Below are 18,546 nucleotides of genomic sequence, written 5' to 3'. Positions count from 1 at the left end.
TTGCCCCCATTCTCCATACGCATTCCTCTCCTCCTCCATAGGTTACCATCCTAAAGTGCTTAATATATGTATTTTTGTTCTTATGTCTTTCTGTAACAGGTATAGTTTATTTTACAGGACTATAGATTTAATTTATTTAAATGGTGTTCTCTAGTCACACTTTTTTCATTTAACAAATTGGTTTAGGATCCGTTCACGTTGCCAGGGGTCTATCTAGTTGCTTCTCACTGCTGCCGAGTGCTCTGGGGTGGGAACCCACCGGATTGAAGCTGGCCAACTTGCCCACTGATAGACACCGGGACCACCTTCAACACTGTCACCACAAATGTGCTGTGATGAACATTCATGTGCAAGTTCTCTGATGGTCCTGTAAAATAATTTATTGGGGATATATGTTCAGGAGATGACTTGCTCTATCTTGGAGGACATAGTCAATCAATTTGATGAAGTTGTGCCACATTTCTCTCCAGAATGGGTGGACCTTTCTCCATTCCCATTAGTAATGGATAAAAGCCTTACATCAGCACATCCTCTCCATCATCGAGGCTGTCTAATGGGAGGTCACCTGATACGTTATAGTCATATACATACATAGTCTGTATTTCTTTGACTACTAATGAATTTTTAAGGTTTCTCTTCTGAAAATTGCTTGGTCATGTCATCTGCCCATTTTTCCACTGAGGTTCCTGTTTGCTGTTTGGTGAACTTTGGAAGCCACACAAAGCAACTTTGGAGCAAAGAAATGAAAAGAGAGACAGGATAAAGACAGGGTATTACTAAGGATGTCAGAGCTTACATGGTATACAAAATCTTCAGGGGTAAGAATACTTCATAGATTAACATAGCACCTCTCTCCATGGGGAGAATGGCCTTAAATAACTTAAAATCAAATCTTCTTTAGAGTTGTATAGAGATTCTAGAAGAAGGACTCTTTGAGGGAAAGAAAGAAGTTAAATAAAGCACAGTTGGGCTGAAATGAGGTTGAGAAAAAAAAAAAAAACTGTGAGGTACATTAGCCCAGAACTGACTCCCCAGCAAAGTTCAGGAAATCGCTATCACTTGCATCAATTAAAGGTGACAGCCTCTTCTGGAAGAAACACTGAGAAATAAAGCATAACTGATGGTCCTTCATTACTGTGGGAATGGATTAGATGCTGCAATGATCCCTCCTGCTTTTCTGCCCTGATTTCACGTGGCATGCGTGATCACGGAGTGAAGCCCTTCTCACCTGTCCACTGACATCTTCTAAATACTCATGGAGAGAAGCTAGTTTTGGCTGCCATATCCAGTTATTTTTAAAACTTTTTTAAAGCTGCCAATTACTGGTAATTAAGAGAGGTTATATAGTGTCCACTGACTCAAAGTGAAAGCAACTCTTTTGCCCCCTTCCTGTTTGCCCGTTTCTATTCCCCTCTAAACCCGAAAGCATCTAATTAACCTGTTGATTCTTTTCCTAGATAAAAAGAAGAATGAAGAAAAGTAGTTAAAGAATGCCTAGCTCTCTACCCCCCAACAGCTCCCTTAGCCATCCTGCTGGCAGATCACACAGGCAAGATGCCATCTGAAGAGAGAGTCAGCCAGTCTGCACGCAATGGAGATGCAGAACCCAACCTCCTGCCTCGATGATTCCCTGAGATTCTTCCCCCTTTTCCCCTTTAAAAACTGTCATGACTGAGCAGAATCTTCAGAGTTGGTCTCAGGACACGAGTCCACCTTCTCCCCAGATAGCCGGCTTTTCTGATTAAAGCACCTTTCCTTTCTACTGACACCTGCCTCTCAAATGATTGGCTTTTGAGCAGCGAGCAGCTGAACCTGAGTTCGGTAACAAAAGCAGGGAAGATGGGAGAAAATAACTATTAGGAAGTGCAGCTCTGCTTACTATATCCACAGACCTGACAACTGGGACACCAGGAGTCCAAGGGCTTCCCATCCCAGGCGCAACACTTAAAATGATTCACTCCTGGTAATGGCTCTTCTCAGTGAGGTGCACAGCACTTGGAGTGCTGAGTCATTCTTCTTAAATTGAACAGATTACGATTGATAGTTGGAAAGGACATCTGAGGTGGAGTCAGTTCTTTATCAGCTTATAATTTAATTTTATGAACCCAGTTGATGAGGGTTAATTTCCTCCTTTCAGAGTCTTATCTAGAGAAACGACTAAGTCACGTTGGTCTTTGATTACTGTACTGTTTTCTGTTCTCACTGATAAATACATATTCTACCATTTCACACTTACATGGAAAATACATCATGCTCTCTTATTTCTGAAATTGAACATAAGTATACTGAAATCTTACTCACAAGCCAGTTTGTGTCTTAAACTCCATGAAAGAAGATATCAATCAAGATCTATTATCTTTTAAAGAAAAGCAGTATGTTCCCAGAGATTAAAATATGCTATCCTAATAGCTTGATTTTTCTTGTATTCACACAGTGCTCTTTGAATGTGTATGAAAATCAGATTACTAAGCATGGAAATAAAACACCTCCCTAAATTCATAGGCTATTTTTGGCCTTGTGGTTGAGGACACAGAAGACTTGTCACTACGGCTAACTTTGGCCATTAATTAAACTACATGTTATATACATTCCAGGCCCCTGTCCACTGAATAAGAGTTATATTTGCATAGAGCTTTACAGGTTTCATACATATCACCTTATCTTAATGTGACTGAACTGGAGAGTTAGAGAGGTCCACTCCCACTTTCAATTTCATCATCTGCAAAATGAGGTTGCTTACAGGATGGTATCTACCCCAGAGGTCTGTGAACCTTTAAAGGGATAATCTATCTGTAGCAGTCTGCACTGTGTCCACGTGTCCAGATACATCAAGTACTCAATAAATGTCAGTGAGGTTACTAGGAGCACTAAGAAAGCTTCCAGGAATCCTCTGACTTGACCAGTACATACAATCAGTTGATTCTCCCATCTTCTGTCTTCATGCCCATAATAAGCTGGTCTTCCCCCTGAACCCAGCATAAATGTTATGGGCGATCAGCAGAATCACATTCTCAATTTTTTGATCCTCTCTAGCCTCATTATACCCACAATTCTTGCTAAATACAACTTTCTGCCTACTCCTTGCATGCTTGCCCTTGTGTAACTGAATGTGGATAAACACACACACACACACACACAATCACAAGCATTCTGATTTGTCTGATCTTAAATGTATACCCACAAGTCAACCTCAAGCGGGCCCTTCAAAGGACCCAGCAATCCTTGTACATTTCCTGAGTCACTTTGCGCTCCGTGCAACTGAACAATTTTATACCCTCCTCCATGAAAATCTCAATACAGCCTCCACATCCACACTCCTCTTCAGATCTTTGCTCAACCGCCACCTTCCTGACGATGATTCTCCGATGCATTTGGCATTGTGATCCCACCCAAGCCGCAGAATCCAGCCTCCCAACCTTGCTCAGTATTTCCCCCAGCATTCCCGCCATCTAACTTGCCATATAATGTGCTTATTTTGTAGGCATGTTGTTTGTCTTCTCTAATAAAATGTGAGCCCCGCAAGGACAGAAATGTTGCAAACAAAATCCATTCTGTTTACACATATATCTCTATAGCCTAGAACATTGCCAGGCTCATGATAGATCCTTTCAGTACAGACTTGTTCAATGAATGAATCAATAGAAAGGATGCTTTCTTATAAAATGGACAAGGAATTAGAAAATCAAGTTTCTTCAGTAATTCAGAAACATTGGGTTGAAGGTTGAATGATAATGCATTTTTTCCCATTTGGGAAAAGGCTTTTGGGTAATAATGACCAGACAGAGAGATTTTGAAATTAATATGAGAGATTTTGGAATTATTCGATGTTTTAGGTGGACATACCTTAGAAACACACTGCGACTTGATTAGGCACACTGTTACTGCTCCACTCCTGAGAGTGGAGCCTGGAGACAGAAGGGGAATGAACTTTCCCAAGAGGCTGGATTCTCAAGAGCTGGGGCAGAGGCAGTGAAAGCAAATGCAGGAGGTCTGAGCCTGGATCTCCCAAATTTGCCCTCAGAGAACATAGCAGTAGCCACTCAGAGATGACCATGGGCATTGTCATGGCGGCTGAATCATGTGAAATGGACAGAGTATTGGAACAAAAGCACCAGAAGGCCTTGGATTTCACTCAACTGTGTGAAAAACACTAATTACTTGGGGCTTAAGGGTTTTGGGGGGGGGTCATTTTGTTCTTTGCTTATAAAATAAAAGCATTTGTGAATTTAGGCACATTTGTTCTCAATTTCTTTCAACACTTCCTACATTCTCATTTTGGAAATAGAGTTTTCAATCTCAAGTCTCTGTTTTCTTTCCCAAAGACTTTTATCGAGATAAATTATAAATTATATGACCAACAGAGAAACTAAAACTTCTTAGATTCTATATTTTCCTATAAACTCCAAAACGCTACCTAGAAGAACCGAATTGCACCCATTTTACAAAAGTTAACACCTGTTTCACAAGTGCTGTACAGGACATTTAAGCTAGTGCATCTGTGAATTAATCTTTAATATATACTTTTATGGAAAAGATGAGACGGGGAAAAGTCTAATAGCTTCTTCCAATGAGAAGAATATCGCACATGTGGATAAAGTAGAAGCAAAAAATTTAGCCATCAATCAGGGTTTTTAGTAAAAGAACTAAAGACAGAACCCAATCTGCTGATTTGATACAGAAGAGAAATTTGCTATGTGAATCCACGTGGCTCATGACTCCAGGGAGCTAGGCTCCAGTGCTTGGGGCAGTGTTGATGAGCAGCCTCTCTGGGGGCCTGCCCTGCAGAACCCTGACCTGTCCCCACTGCCCTGGGTCTGTGACACAGACCCAACCGCGAAAATCTCCACCGGGCATCCCCAGCAAACAGTGCGTCTGCACTGCCTTTGTCCGGGTGGTTCTCCCAAGAGGGCCTCTTCTCACTTCAAATCTACCTTGTCTCCTGATTGTTAGGTACCAAGTCACACGTCTAATCTAATTAAATGACAGAGACTAAAGGGCAAAAAATGATTGATTTCTAAGCTCCTCTCCAGATCTAAAAAGCCATACGTCACTCAATCATGCCTTTAGTAGACACTGGCCACATATTCAAAAACTGGGACCCTAAATTAACCACTTTTCTTACCGCACTGATTTTGTAGGATGAAATAGCTTTATCTCTTCCAGTCATGATCATCTTTACAAATAAAAAGATTATACCACTTTAAAATTAGCTTTTAAATGCACATGGAATATAGGAATGCATTCTTAATAAAAACAAAACAAAGCATAATATTGCTGTCACCTCCCCTCATCACCCTCATGGTGGGCTCATATCGGTGGAAACAACCATCACCAACCTGGTGGGTTCCCTTCTAGAGAGTTTCCATTCCTAATTCTCTGAGGATGTGAGCAATTGAGCTAGTAGTTAATTTTACGGCAAATTAGACAAGTACTGATTTCCAATAATAACGATTTTATATCAAGAAACTCTTAAAAAAGAGATTTTCTAAAAAGTGTTGACTATCACATACTAAACTAAATACTAATACTTAATACTAAATTATAAATATTTGTAATACTAAACAGTATTCCATTTAGTAAATCATGGGAGTTTAAAAAGGCACAATGTCCTGAAATCTCATTTTAGCAAAAGAAAAAAAAACAGTCTTCTGAAACTCAAGAAAATTTGTAGAATGCTTAATTTACCATTGTGTTTAAAAATCAAATCTGTACTTTCAGGAAATCTATTTATATAATTAAATACACAGATTAAAAAACACTAATACCATAATACAGCACCAATTTAAAATACTTGCAGACTATATTTTAAAGGCATTTCCATAGGGGGATCTGCAGTAAATCATGTCTACTGAAAGCACTGTCTTTATTACAGAATGTTAGCGGAAAATTCTACATAGGTTACTCTCTTTGTGTGTCATATTCCATGGGTTACTATTCTGGCCATAGATAATAGGAATTGCCGATTATTAACTGTAGAACTGAAGTGAAAGTCATTTGATAATGTGTACCTAAGTGTGTTCTGTGTCAGACCAACAAAATGGGATGGGATCTACAGTCAGACCACAGAACAGGCACACGAACTGTGGAGGATTGCTTCATCTTGCTCTACTTCCATACCCTCGTTGCTAATTTTAAAATGATCATGAGAGTAAGAGGACCTAATTACTGTGAAGAGTAAATGAATTAATCCATGTGAAATGTCTACAACAGTCTACAATATCTACAATGTCATTTATTATTATTACCATGCTATTATTATCACTGCTGTTATTATAAGTAGGTTTCTATGACTGAAAAGATTACTTTCACAAACTCATGTATCTATTGAGTGAAGTTTTGACATGAATATCTACAGTTTGAAAGTATGGTGTTCTTGTGTCCAAAGATTTTAGTTATAACTTCTTAAATTTTTCATGATGTGTTCCTGTAGCCTTTAAACAAAAACTAGCTGCAAATCATACAGTCCATGTTATTTTCTACGAGTCTTATCACACTCCTCTTGTCTTAAACTCCTTTCCACAACTCCGGGGGTAGCGGGGGAGACCTTATTTAAACATGCTGAGCACAAATTATTCAAGTGGATGTTTTAAGAGGAAGGAAATTCAATGACGTGTTCTATAATTGGTATATTATTATAACAAACATATTCACAAAATTTCCTAATCTCTCAAAATGTCTCAAAGACTACGCCAGAATGTCAGCAATAGCCCTGTGGGATGGGTATTTCCCTGTAAGAATCTGACTGATGTGGTCCAATGGGACAGACATGATGCTTCTCTTGCTTACCTTATTCTCCACATTTAATACCTTCAAATTATACAAGGCCGTACATGACAAACCACAGCTAACATCACACTCAACAGTGAAAAGCTGAAAGCCTTTCCTCTACCATCAGGAACAAGACAAGGATGTCCACTCTTGCAACTTTTATTCAACATATTATTACAAGTCCTAGCCACAGCAACCAGAGAAGAAAAAGATATAAAATGAATCCAAATTGGAAAGGAAGAAGTAAAACTATCACTGTTTGCAGACGACAAAATACTATACATAGAAAATCCTCAAGTTGCCACCAGAAAACTACTAGAGCTCATCCATGAATTTGGTAAAGTTGCAGGATACAAAATTAATACGCAGAAATCGGTTGCATTTCTATACACTAACAATGAAATATCAAAAAGAGAAATTAAGGAAACGATCCCATCTACCATCACTTCAAAAAGAATAAAATACCTGGGAATAAACCTACCTAAGGAGGCAAAAGCCCTGTACTCCAAAAACTATAAGATGCTGATGAAAGAAATTGAAGATGACAGGAACAGATGCAAAGATATACTGTGTTCTTGGAATGCAAGAATCAATATTGCTAAAATGACCATACTATCCAAGGCAATCTATAGATTCAGTGCAATCCCCGTCAAAATACAAACGCATTTTTCACGGGACTAGAACAAACCTGCTACTTCTACAACCACACTGACTGATCCTCAGAAGAGACCAGGAAGAGTTGCTAAACATCAGTGCTGTATCATTTTACATATTCATGTAGTTTCACCCATTTAGTTCCACTTTATACTTTGTTCCAAGCGAAATTCCCTTTCTTTATCAACCCATTTCCTATTCCTTATTATTTCTCTTTTCAGAGCCCTCTCCCAGTTTTCCAGCCTCCCAGTAAATCATCAAGCTAAAAATTGAACACCTAGTAAAATGAACACATGCTGCCTCTCCCTAAATGCTTTCCATCATGTTTCCTTCCTTCCAATTAGAGTGTTTTCTGATGTGTAATTTTCAGAAGGCTTGCTGGTGGGGGAGGGGTTGGGTGATCTGTGCTGAGTATAAGGGTTCCTACTTTCTAGACGGCGATTCATAATTTCCGGTATCTTGCTTACCCTTATATGACGTGTGATCATTTTTTGCATCACTTCTGGAAAACTGATTTTTACTGATGCTGTACTCGCTCAATTTATTTTTCTTCGAGTAGATTCTCTTGCACTAACAACACCATTATTTTTATAAAACTGTTTTCCAAATTCGTCGTCAACTTGGTAGAATTACTACGTTTAATGGACATAATATATATCCTCTCCTGTAAGTCTTTCATTAACACAACTAATAAGACCCTACCACCACCAACACTGCTTACTGCATTTTACTTACTCCCTTATTTTTAAGTTATTCAGAACAGACTTTTAAAATTGTTTTCCTGCCACTCACCTCTGCTTTAACCTAAGACCTCTTTGATCTAAACCATATTTCTACAATGTTTTGATAAACGCCCTGTGAGATAAAACCTTGAACCTCATTAAGGTGAAATCATATTACTTTTTGCTCCTTGTCACTTACCTTCTAGGGAAATCACGTTCATGTGAGGAAAAAAAAAAAAAAGCCAGCTTAAGTTGACAGAATTTGTTTGCTTAGATGAATTACTTTAATAATGTGTAACATATTGCCAAGTTTGAAAGCTGCTTTTACCCTCATCCAGCCTCTTTTTTCCTCAGGGTCTCTACGTTTGCCCTTTTTCAGTCTTTAGGAATTAGCCTCATTGTTGATAAGTTCTCAGAAGTAGTGGGCAGCATTCTTCAGTAATGACAACCAGTTCTTGTGCGCCAGGACCACAGCCTGCGTAGGGTAGAACACGCCTAACCTGTCAGCACAACCTTTACACAACCCCACCGATTTAACCATGGCCACCACCGTCAGGGGTCACCTACGATAGCCAGCAGAATGTAGGTGAACTTCCAAGGGAAAGCAAGAGTTTTAAAAGTAATTTTTTAAGTCTTTTCTAAGTCAGCTGACAAGAACTTCCCTTTTCCATCATCCTTTTTAAGCATCTCACTTAGCGTATTTTGGGGATTAAAGACTTTTGCATATTCCTTTATTCCTTAGGTAAACTGCATCCACTTTGTTTTGTGTGTCTATGCAGCCGTTCAAGGGATTCCATTAAACCGCTAAGGGCAGACGATGTCAAATTTCTCTTGTATAACAGTGGATAAGAAATCAAGGTATTTAAATAGTATACACCGTCCGCTTTTCCAGATGTTACATTTACTTACTTCCAATAAATCTCTGTTTACCATGGGCAAATATTACGTGCTCAACTACAAATGCTCACTTTGAAAGTCAGCTGCAACATTTAAAAAAATCATAGAACTAGAAATTTCTTAATTATTCTGGTTAGTTGATGCCTCTGCCCCCAAATTATCACGGATTCAAATTATTGCACATATGCAAGTGGTTTGGCTCTTAAGAAGAGATTCCAAAGGTAGAGGAAAACCAACACTGTCTCCTGCCAAAGTAATCTACTGAATCATTAGTTGTGAACTTAAGAAGCTCTTCCTGGGGCTTCCCTGGTGGCGCAGTGGTTGAGAGTCCACCTGCTGATACAGGGGATGCAGGGTTCGTCTGGGAGGATCCCACATGCTGCGGAGCGGCTGGGCCCGTGAGCCAGGCCGCTGAGCCTGTGCTCCGCAATGGGAGAGGCCACAACAGTGAGAGGCCCGCGTACCGCAAAAAAAAAAAAAAAAAAAAAAAAAAAAAAGAAGCTCTTCCTAACATACAACCAAATGCCACGAAAGCCCTTTTTAAATGTCTCAAAAATCGGATCCTCTAAAATGTGGGGGGTTTTTAAAAGAAAATAGTGTGCAGAACAGTGACAAAAGGGAATATACTGTTGAAGAATGATATCCAAGATGGTTCTTTTAATTTCAATATGTTACAGTGACAAATAGCCTGCAACAAAGCAAAGACATACAATTTGTCTTGTAACTATTCCCCTGTCCACTTGCTTAGCTAAACACAGATTGGGTCAGGAATAAAAAATACATATTGATTGAATTTCTGTCCTTACATATTTTAAGATGAAGTCTAGTGAAAAGGGTAGACGCTGACGGTATTTTTAATGGCAGACAATTTCTACTTAATGGGTTTTTTTTTGCTCTATGAATTTATGTATACATTTTCTCCTGAATCTATAACCTTGCTCCTAAGTGTTGGACTAACAATACTGATAAGAGAATATTCACATGGGCAATGGATTATTCCTTAAAAGCATGTATACAGGAGATCTCTGTTACAGTGCTTCAAAACTTGGATATAAAGTGTCTACCAGTAAGTATTTTCAAAATACTTTAAAATCCATCTTTCTAATATTTTGTTCTGGCAACTCTAAACATCTATAAGTGAAATATTCCAGAATTCAGAACAGATTAACTCTATACTAAATGTACATTAAGTATATATGATACAACGATTCCAGGTGGAAGATTTTTTTTCTCTGTAATCTCACTCTCTCAAGTGAGTTGTTCCAAAGTCTGTACCGAGAGGGATGCACTAGGAAACCTAATTATAGACATAAACCTAATCTGAGTTATTATTCAATCCAGTTGATACTTTGACCACTAGCTTCTGATCCTTACACCAGGGGTCTCTAAACACAAGAAAGTAATAAAGAGATGATCATCATTCTAAATATCCCCCCATTCATGTAATTTACATTATTTGGAGATATAACAACCAGAAGAACTGAGATTAGAAATGGGTAAAAGAAATGGATTGACTCCAAGAAATATAGGGTAGGAATGGGTGGCAGGTGTAAACACACTTTTTAGTTTGTGTCATTCTGCTCTATTCAGTTGTTTTATCACATGCATTTCTTTTTTAATGTCAATCATGACTACACCATGAAGGTTCATGTCCAATGATATGAAAATACAAATCACAAAGTGATCTTTTGAGACCCTGTTTATAGCTTCAAGATATTGGAAACTATGCTTCTAAGTAAAAGGAAAGGTTAAATAAACTGTGGCACATCTACACAATGGAAGACCATGAAGTTGTAGAAATAATTAGGATCTCTGACTTTATTTAATAATTATTTATCTCTGATAAATGAATCAGTGAAAAAAGCTAAGTGCAACATAGGTCCATCATATCTCTTTTTTTTGTAAGAAAGATGGAAAAAATTAGAAATTATGCATATCTACTCCCATGGGCACAAAACAAAAGAGAGGACAAATTAGAAATTACTGATATTGGTAACAGAGGGAAAGAATAGAAGGGAAAAGAGGGAAAGAATAGAAGGAATTTGGGGGAATAACACATCTCTGACAATAGCTCTTGTAAACAGTTTGAACCTCAGAACTCTGTGTTTCACATACTCAAAAAGAATAAAAAATAAAATTAAAAGGAGGAGTTGTGAAATGAAAACAAATAAACCAAAGTTGTATTTCAAGTTAATAATAAAACTACACTAAGGAGGTAGTAGGGAGGGGCAGGAAAAGAGGAATAACCTTGGCAACTTTTAAACACAGTTTTTCAACTAACTGTCCCCAGGATAAGGAAAGAAAACAACTTTAAACAAAGGGTGAACTCCAGGCAGGAGACTAATTTTTCACAGAAGCATGAGCTAGCAATTCAAAATAAAATTCTGTGTGTATTCTAATTGTGAAAGATTAAGTAAGTAAATTGTGGATAATAGAAAACCAGTCTCTCACTATTGGAGAAGCAAGTTGCAAATACGGATAGAGGGAAAAATAAAATAAGCCCGCTGTTGTTGAATTGGAATAGGGAGTATCCACACGAACCCATGGTTTTTAGCTAGATGGACAAATATAGAAACAGGCACAGATATGCATGAATGTAGTAGCTCTTTGGCTAAGAAGGCCTAGAAGCAATGATTCCCTGGTGGTACATCTTGAGTTCTAAATACCATTATCCACCAAGTGTCATTGGAGACATGCTTAATTCCAGAGCTGGAGTGAGGAAAGCATGAGATCATTCTGGAACATCTTACTGTGTCATAAAATAAGAGAGTAGCAAAAGAATACAGATTCATCTGGATTTGAGGCTCCTACTAGCCAAATACGAATTACAGTTCTGTAAATGACATTAGAATCTTTGAGTCCAAACATATTAATTAATTTACTAACTAGCTAGTTTATTAACTAGTTAATGGATAACTGGGGGGACTGATTCCTTACAGCACAAAGCCACCTAATAAACATGCAAGGAATGATAAAATAAGAGAATCATCATTTGTCAACCATTATAATAAAAACTGATTCAGAAAAGAATCTTCAATGGATGCTAAAACTAGTGGGCAAAAATTCAAGGAATAACAGGATGTTTTCAGAGTTTCAAAGTTTCTCTCCAGAAAAATTACAAGGGAAAAATCTGTAAAATTATAATGGAGAAGCCTGGCAAATACCACCTTAACCACGTGACAAAGCTAAAAGCACCAATAATGGGACAAAAAGGCATTATGTAACTCCTGGTAGAATGCACTGAGAGGAACTTATCACTCCTGTGGTATTCTTGCTCAAAACCTATAGCTTAAATTTAATCATGAGATATCAGAAAAATCAAATTGAGTGAATTCTATAAAATATCTGGCCTATTTTAACCTAAAAATATCAGCATGATTAAAAATAAAGAAAGTCTAGGGCTTCTCTGGTGGCGCAGTGGTTGAGAGTCCGCCTGCCAATGCAGGGGAGACGGGCTCGTGCCCTGGTCCGGGAAGATCCCACACGCCGCCGAGCGGCTGGGCCCGTGAGCCATGGCCGCTGAGCCTGCGCGTCCGGAGCCTGTGCTCCGCAACGGGAGAAGCCACGGCAGTGAGAGGCCCGCGTAACGCAAAAAAAAAAAAAAAAAAAAGTTAGACATCAAAGCTCAAAATCACCACTTAGGGACAGTACAAAAATACATGATTCATATCCTGTAAATTGTGGGGCACTGTTTTCTAGAAAGCAAGGCAAGCAGGGTCTCCTGTCTTACGTCACAATCCTATGCATGTAGGTCTCTCCTCTACCCAGTCTTTTTCTTCTACACCTACTCACTGCAGACCCTTAACACTGCCCTTTGGAAACCAAGCTAAAGTTCAAAACCTACATCTCCTGTCCCTATATACTTATAGTGAACAACACCATTCTTGAAGATTTTTTAGGACTTTTCTATGATCATAACAATTTTTAACCAATCCTGTAGCAAAGGCTAACAATTGCTCCTCAGGTGCGAAGGAACACCCAAAGCCATCAACGACCTTTGAGATCTTCTTCTCCATCTCTTCCACATTTCTCCTCTTTTCCTCCTGGGCTAGCATTTTGCTTAAAGGCTATTTCACACTTTTCTTTGTTTTTTTTTTTTTTTTTTCAAGGCTTTTAAATATTTTTATTTTTATTTTATTTTTTTTTTTAACATCTTTATTGGGGTATAATTACTTTACAATGGTGTGTTAGTTTCTGCTTTATAACAAAGTGAATCAGTTATACATATACATATGTTCCCATATCTCTTCCCTCTTGCGTCTCCCTCCCTCCCACCCTCCCTATCCCACCCCTCCAGGCTGTCACAGAGCACCGAGCCAATATCCCTGTGCCATGCGGCTACTTCCCCCTAGCTATCTACCTTACTACGTTTGTTAGTGTGTATATGTCCATGACTCTCTCTCGCCCCGTCACAGCTCACCCTTCCCCCTCCCCATAACCTCAAGTCCGTTCTCTAGGAGGTCTGCGTCTTTATTCCTGCCTTACCCCTAGGTTCTTCATGACATTTTTTTTTCTTAAATTCCATATATATGTGTTAGCATACTGTATTTGTCTTTTTCTTTCTGACTTACTTCACTGTGTATGACAGACTCTAGGTCTATCCACCTCATTACAAATAGCTCAATTTCGTTTCTTTTTATGGCTGAGTAATATTCCATTGTATATATGTGCCACATCTTCTTTATCCATTCATCCGATGATGGGCACTTAGGTTGTTTCCATCTCCGGGCTATTGTAAATAGAGCTGCGATGAACATTTTGGTACATGACTCTTTTTGAATTTCGGTTTTCTCAGGGTATATGCCCAGTAGTGGGATTGCTGGGTCATATGGTAGTTCTATTTGTAGTTTTTTAAGGAACCTCCATACTGTTCTCCATAGTGGCTGAACCAATTCACATTCCCACCAGCAGTGCAATAGGGTTCCCTTTTCTCCACACCCTCTCCAGCATTTATTGTTTCTAGATTTATTGATGATGGCCATTCTGACTGGTGTGAGATGATATCTCATTGTAGTTTTGATTTGCATTTCTCTAATGATTAATGATGTTGAGCATTCTTTCATGTGTTTGTTGGCAGTCTGTATATCTTCTTTGGAGAAATGTCTATTTAGGTCTTCTGCCCATTTTTGGATTGGGTTGTTTGTTTTTTTGTTGTTGAGCTGCATGAGTTGCTTGTAAATTTTGGAGATTAATCCTTTGTCAGTTGCTTCATTTGCAAATATTTTCTCCCATTCTGAGGGTTGTCTTTTGGTCTTGTTTATGGTTTCCTTTGCTGTGCAAAAGCTTTGAAGTTTCATTAGGTCCCATTTGTTTATTTTTGTTTTTATTTCCATTACTCTAGGGGGTGGGTCAGAAAGAATCTTGCTGTGATTTATGTCATAGAGTGTTCTGCCTATGTTTTCCTCTAATAGTTTGATAGTTTCTGGCCTTATATTTAGGTCTTTAATCCATTTTGAGCTTATTTTTGTGTATGGTGTTAGGAAGTGTTCTAATTTCATTCTTTTACATGTACCTGTCCAGTTTTCCCAGCACCATTTATTGAAGAGGCTGTCCTTTTTCCACTGTACATTCCTGCCACCTTTATCAAAGATAAGGTGTCCATATGTGCATGGGTTTATCTCTGGGCTTTCTATCCTGTTCCATTGATCTATCTTTCTGTTTTTGTGCCAGTACCATACTGTCTTGATAACTGTAGCTTTGTAGTATAGTCTGAAGTCAGGGAGCCTGATTCCTCCAGTTCCTTTTTCTGTTCTCAAGATTGCTTTGGCTATTCGGGGTCTTTTGTGTTTCCATACAAATTGCGAAATTTTTTGTTCTAGTTCTGTGAAAAATGCCAATGGTAGTTTGATAGGGATTGCATTGAATCTATAGATTGCTTTGGGTAGTAGAGTCATTTTCACAATGTTGATTCTTCCAATCCAAGAACATGGTATATGTCTCCATCTATTTGTATCATCTTTAATTTCTTTCATCAGTGTCTTATAGTTTTCTGCATACAGGTCTTTTGTCTCCTTAGGTAGGTTTATTCCTAGATATTTTATTCTTTTTGTTGCAATGGTAAATGGGAGTGTTTTCTTGATTTCACTTTCAGATTTTTCATCATTAGTATATAGGAATGCCAGAGATTTCTGTGCATTAATTTTGTATCCTGCTACTTTACCAAATTCATTGATTAGCTCTAGTAGTTTTCTGGTAGCATCTTTAGGATTCTCTATGTATAGGATCATGTCATCTGCAAACAGTGACAGCTTTACTTCTTCTTTTCCGATTTGGATTCCTTTTATTTCCTTCTCTTCTCTGATTGCTGTGGCTAAAACTTCCAAAACTATGTTGAATAAGAGTGGTGAGAGTGGGCACCCTTGTCTTGTTCCTGATCTTAGTGGAAATGCTTTCAGTTTTTCACCATTGAGGATGATGTTTGCTGTGGGCTTGTCGTATATGGCCTTTATTATGTTGAGGAAAGTTCCCTCTATGCCTACTTTCTGCAGGGTTTTTATCATAAATGGGTGTTGAATTTTGTCAAAAGCTTTCTCTGCATCTATTGAGATGATCATATGGTTTTTCTCCTTCAGTTTGTTAATATGGTTTATCACATTGATAGATTTGCGTATATTGAAGAATCCTTGCATTCCTGGAACAAACCCCACCTGATCATGGTGTATGATCCTTTTAATGTGCTGTTGGATTCTGTTTGCTAGTATTTTGTTGAGGATTTTTGCATCTATGTTCATCAGTGATATTGGACTGTAGTTTTCTTTCTTTGTGACATCCTTGCCTGGTTTTGGTATCAAGGTGATGGTGGCCTCGTAGAATGAGTTTGGGAGTGTTCCTCCCTCTGCTATATTTTGGAAGAGTTTGAGAAGGATAGGTGTTAGCTCTTCTCTAAATGTTTGATAGAATTCGCCTGTGAAGCCATCTGGTCCTGGGCTTTTCTTTGTTGGAAGATTTTTAATCACAGTTTCAATTTCAGTGCTTGTGATTGGTCTGTTCATATTTTCTATTTCTTCCTGATTCAGTCTTGGCAGGTTGTGCATTTCTAAGAATTTGTCCATTTCTTCCAGATTGTCCATTTTATTGGCATAGAGTTGCTTGTAGTAATCTCTCATGATCTCTTTTATTTCTGCAGTGTCAGTTGTTACCTCTCCTTTTTCATTTCTAATTCTATTGATTTGAGTCTTCTCCCTTTTTTTCTTGATAAGTCTGGCTAGTGGTTTATCTATTTTGTTTATCTTCTCAAAGAACCAGCTTTTAGTTTCATTGATCTTTGCTATTGTTTCCTTCATTTCTTTTCATTTATTTCTGATCTGATTTTTATGATTTCTTTCCTTCTGCTAGCTTTGGGGTTTTTTTGTTCTTCTTTCTCTAATTGCTTGAGGTGCAAGGTTAGGTTGTTTATTCTAGATGTTTCCTGCTTCTTAAGGTGGGCTTGTATTGCTATAAACTTCCCCCTTAGAACTGCTTTTGCTGCATCCCACAGGTTTTGGGTCGTTGTGTCTCCATTGTCATTTGTTTCTAGGTATTTTTTGATTTCCTCTTTGATTTCTTCAGTGATCACTTCATTATTAAGTAGTGTATTGTTTAGCCTCCATGTGTTTGTATTTTTTACAGATCTTTTCCTGTAATTGATATCTAGTCTCATGGCGTTGTGGTCAGAAAAGATACTTGATACAATTTCAATTTTCTTAAATTTGCCAAGGCTTGATTTGTGACCCAAGATATGATCTATCCTGGAGAATGTTCCGTGAGCACTTGAGAAAAATGTGTATTCTGTTGTTTTTGGATGGAGTGTCCTATAAATATCAATTAAGTCCATCTTGTTTAATGTATCATTTAAAGCTTGTGTTTCCTTATTTATTTTCATTTTGGATGATCTGTCCATGGGTGAAAGTGGGGTGTTTAAGTCCCCTACTATGAATGTGTTACTGTCGATTTCCCCTTTTATGGCTGTTAGTATTTGCCTTATGTATTGAGGTGCTCCTATGTTGGGTGCATAAATATTTACAATTGTTATATCTTCTTCTTGGATCGATCCCTTGATCATTATGTAGTGTCCTTCTTTGTCTCTTTTAATAGTCCTTATTTTAAAGTCTATTTTGTCTGATATGAGAATTGCTACTCCAGCTTTCTTTTGGTTTCCATTTGCATGGAATATCTTTTTCCATCCCCTTACTTTTAGTCTGTATGTGTCTCTAGGTCTGAAGTGGGTCTCTTGTAGACAGCATATGTAAGGGTCTTGTTTTTGTATCCATTCAGCTAATCTGTGTCTTTTGGTGGGAGCATTTAGTCCATTTACATTTAGGGTAATTATCGATATGTATGTTCCTATTCCCATTTTCTATATTGTTTTGGGTTCGTTATTATAGGTCTTTTCCTTCTCTTGTGTTTCTTGCCTAGAGAAGATCCTTTAGCATTTGTTGTAAAGCTGGTTTGGTGGTGCTGAACTCTCTCAGCTTTTGCTTGTCTGTAAAGGTTTTAATTTCTCCATCAAATCTGAATGAGATCCTTGCTGGGTAGAGTAGTCTTGGTTGCAGGTTTTTCTCCTTCATCACTTTCAGTATGTCCTGCCACTCCCTTCTGGCTTGTAGGGTTTCTGCTGAAAGATCAGCTGTTAACCTTATGGGGATTCCCTTATGTGTTATCTGTTGTTTTTCCCTTGCTGCTTTTAATATGCTTTCTTTGTATTTAATTTTTGACAGTTTGATTAATATGTGTCTTGGCGTATTTCTCCTTGTATTTATCCTGTATGGGACTCTCTGTGCTTCCTGGACTTGATTAACTATTTCCTTTCCCATATTAGGGAAGTTTTCAACTATAATCTCTTCAAATATTTTCTCAGTCCCTTTCTTTTTCTCTTCTTCTTCTGGAACCCCTATAATTCGAATGTTGGTGCGTTTAATGTTGTCCCAGAGGTCTCTGAGACTGTCCTCAGTTCTTTTCATTCTTTTTTCTTTATTCTGCTCTGCAGTAGTTATTTCCACTATTTTATCTTCCAGGTCACTTATCCGTTCTTCTGCCTCAGTTATTCTGCTATTGATCCCATCTAGAGTATTTTTAATTTCATTTATTGTGTTGTTCATCGTTGCTTGTTTCATCTTTAGTTCTTCTAGGTCCTTGTTAACTGATTCTTGCATTTTGTCCATTCTATTGTCCATTCTATCTCCAAGATTTCGGATCAACCTTACTATCATTATTCTGAATTCTTTTTCAGATAGACTGCCTATTTCCTCTTCATTTGTTAGGTCTGGTGCATTTTTATCTTGCTCCTTTATCTGCTGTGTGTTTTTCTGTTTTCTCATTTTGCTTATCTTACTGTGTTTGGGGTCTCCTTTTTGCAGGCTGCAGGTTCGTAGTTCCTCCTGTTTTTGATGTCTGTCTCCAGTGGCTAAGGTTGGTTCAGTGGGTTGTGTAGGCTTCCTGGTGGAGGGGACTAGTGCCTGTGTTGTGGTGGAAGAGGCTGGATCTTGTCTCTCTAGTGGGCAGGTCCACGTCTGGTGGTGTGTTTTGG

Source organism: Tursiops truncatus, chromosome 6, assembly GCF_011762595.2.
Source record: "Tursiops truncatus isolate mTurTru1 chromosome 6, mTurTru1.mat.Y, whole genome shotgun sequence".
NCBI lineage: Eukaryota > Metazoa > Chordata > Mammalia > Artiodactyla > Delphinidae > Tursiops > Tursiops truncatus.
The sequence above is the reverse complement of the archived record's forward strand: the minus strand, read 5'-3'. Positions refer to the sequence as shown.